The sequence below is a fragment of the Colobus angolensis genome, unplaced genomic scaffold (genome assembly GCF_000951035.1).
Source record: "Colobus angolensis palliatus isolate OR3802 unplaced genomic scaffold, Cang.pa_1.0 Scaffold107, whole genome shotgun sequence".
NCBI lineage: Eukaryota > Metazoa > Chordata > Mammalia > Primates > Cercopithecidae > Colobus > Colobus angolensis.
The window spans coordinates 2,384,568-2,387,641 of NW_012111697.1; the positions used below are offsets into that span (position 1 = coordinate 2,384,568).

The following is a 3,074-nucleotide window of genomic DNA, read 5'->3' on the forward strand; positions in this document are numbered from 1 at the left end:
ACCTGAAAGAAAATATAATTTTCTTACTAAAAATGATTTTGGAATTAAGTACTAGCTAGATGCTAATTATGGCCAGGAAACCTGGAAATACTTGCGTCTTCCCTCACCCCACCGCCAGGTCCCAGAGGTGGATGTATGTGCATGGGAACAGAGGCTGGGGAAAGCTGGCTTGGTTCCCAGATTTGGGTGCCACAGGCTCTGGTGACCTAGGCAGGAAGAGGCGAAAGTGGTTCCTCTCACTAGCCACAAGGACCTGTGCTGCTTCTGGGTGTCAAAGTGGGAGAGAATGCGCTGCAACCTTGTGCTTGAGTCACTTTGTAATGTACTTTGTAATTTGAGGTGATGCCCCTCCTCAGCTGTGTCCCTTCTGTTCTTGCCTCTGGCTTGGGGTTGAAAGAGGAGGGAGTGGTGGGCAGGGAAATGGGAGGAGCCATGACCTCTTTCCCCTCCAGCGCACAGGGCACTACTTCTTTTAGTTTGTTGCTTGGACTTAGGAGTTGGGCCCGGAGCTGCAGGAAGGTAAGTTTTATTTCTGAAAGTTGTTTTAACTTACAGATTTTGGGGGTTCGAGGAAGTTTGTTTTCAACTAGTAGAAGACCAGAATTAAGAATTGCAGTGGAAGATGAAATGCTACCTTCTTACTAGTCCAGGGCCTCTTTCAGAACAGTAGCTTTCATTTATGTAGACTGAGGGTATGGCGGAGGCTGTGCTTTATGGATTTAATCTTCAGCAGTACTGAGGCACAAGAGTTAGGCGACTTGCTCAAAGTTAGTAAGTGCTATTTATTCAGCTGATATTTACTAAGAGCAGGAATTCACATCTAGATCAGTCTGATTCCCATACCCATACCCGTAACTACTGCATTGTGGAAGTGTGTGGTTTCCATGAAGTTTCTTTGTATTGGAGCATCTACCTGAAAGGCGAGGAGCATTTTCTCCTTTTCCCTTATTAATGGTAAGCTCCTTGAGAGCAAGCATTATGTCTGTCTCTTCACTACTGCATCCTGGATGCTGGGAGCAGTGCTATGCACTTAGTAGAACCTTGGTGAACGTTTGAGTATGTGAAGGCTTATGGCGCAGATAAGTGGCAGAGCTGGAAGCCAGCCAGGAGGTGAACCATTGCGGGCCTGCTCTCTGGGGCTGTCTTCCCTGCCTAGCGAGTGGATGGTGAGGAATCACCTAGAATTTTCTCATTTTTTAATGTTTGACCTGCTGAAATATTTCTAGGGAAGAATGGGCTCCCTGGCTGTGACTCTGATTTTCTGTTTTTATTTTTAATTTTTTTGAGACAGGGGAGTCTCGCTCTGTCGCCCAGGCTGGAGTGCAGTGGCATAATCTTGGCTCACTGCAACCTCTGCCTCCTGGGTTCAAGCGATTCTCCTGCCTCAGCCTCCTGAGTAGCTGGGACTACAGGCGCACGCCACCACACCCAGCTAATTTTTGTATTTTTAGTAGAGGTGGGGTTTCACCATGTTGGCCAGGATGGTCTCGATCTCTTGACCTCGGCATCCCAAAGTGCTGGAATTACAGGTGTGAGCCATTGCGCCAGGTGACTTTCTAGTCTTTTAGAGGGATGGGAAGGTTTGCTGGGTATGCAAAATTGGAGTCAGTGTTCTCAGCTTGGAAGAGATGTTACAATTTATTGATAAAATTTTTAATGGATGCCTTAAATTCTCAGAAATGGTCTTGAATCTTAAGTTTATCTAAAATTTATATAATCCCTCTCCATAGTGAGAAAAAAAATTTCTAAATTATAGTTTGATTTATCTGTTTATATATAAGCTTCTGGATAAATACTTGGTTTTTTTTACCCGTTTGAGGTTAATTTTTTTTTTTTTTTTTTGAGACGGAGTCTCACTCTGTCGCCCAGGCTGGAGTGCAGTGGCCGGATCTCAGCTCACTGCAAGCTCCGCCTCCCGGGTTCACGCCATTCTCCTGCCTCAGCCTCCCGAGTAGCTGGGACTACAGGAGCCCGCCACCTCGCCCAGCTAGTTTTTTGTATTTTTTAGTAGAGATGGGGTTTCGCCGTGTTAGCCAGGATGGTCTCGATCTCCTGACCTCGTGATCCACCCGTCTCGGCCTCCCAAAGTGCTGGGATTACAGGCTTGAGCCACCGCCCCCGGCCCGTCTGAGGTTAATTTTGGATAGGTTCCATAGTGCAAAGTTGTTAAGAGTGGCAGTATAGAATTTTTAGGTTTTCTTGGGCCAAACATGGTAGTTTATGCCTATATCCCAGCACTTTGAAGGGCTCAGGTGGGAGGATCGCTTGAGGCCAGGAGTTCAAGACCAACCTGAACAACACAGCAAGACCCTGTCTCTGCAAAAAAAAATAAAAAATTACCCAGGCATGATGGTGTGTGCCTATAGTTCCAGCTACTTGGGAGGCTGAGGTAGGAAGTTGCCTGAGCCCGGGAGATGGAGTCTACAGTGAGCCGTGATCACACAGCTGCAGTACTCTAGCCTCGGCAACAGAGCAAGAGGCTGTAGGGTCTCACTGCAGCCTCAATCTCCCTGGCTCAAACCATCCTCCTACCTCAGCCTCCCAAGTAACTGGGACTACAGATATATGCCAGCACACTGGGCTAATTTTTTTTGTTTACTTTTAGTAGAGTCGAAGTCTTGCTATGTTGCCCAGGTTGTTCTTGAGCTCTTGAGCTCAAGCAGTCTTCCTACCTTGGCCTCCCAAAGTGCCGGGATTACAGGTATGAGCCACCGTGTCCAGCCAAGACCCTGTCTTTAAAAAAATAAGTAAAAACAAAAACAAAAGATATAATTTTAAGTCTTCTTAAATAACTTTCTAATGGACATAATTAGTTTTCAGTAGTCCAACCGTTTTTTACAAGTTTTGAAAACTTTTTTGGGATACCTGGGCTTTTTCACATTGTACCACACTGTAACAAAAATAAACCGCAGGTTTCTAACTGATGTAGATTGTTGATTTTTTTTTTTTTTTTTTTACAAATTAGGTTTGAATAAATTATGTAATTGCTTTGTGATTTTTTTTTTTTTTTTTGAGACGGAGTCTCGCTCTGTTGCCCAGGCTGGAGTGCAGTGGTGCAATCTTGGCTCACTGCA

At 45.3% G+C, this 3,074-nt stretch overlaps 1 protein-coding gene across 1 annotated transcript in view; it reads left to right on the forward strand.

The window, feature by feature from the left end:
* Positions 1 to 465: 465 nt before the first annotated feature.
* KIAA0355 (KIAA0355 ortholog) overlaps positions 466 to 3,074 on the forward strand; it is a 92,163-nt gene continuing 89,554 nt past the window's right edge. The window contains exon 1 of the mRNA XM_011948897.1: positions 466 to 519. The gene's annotated coding sequence lies outside the window, so the exon portion shown is untranslated. The remainder of the gene's footprint in view (positions 520 to 3,074) is intronic.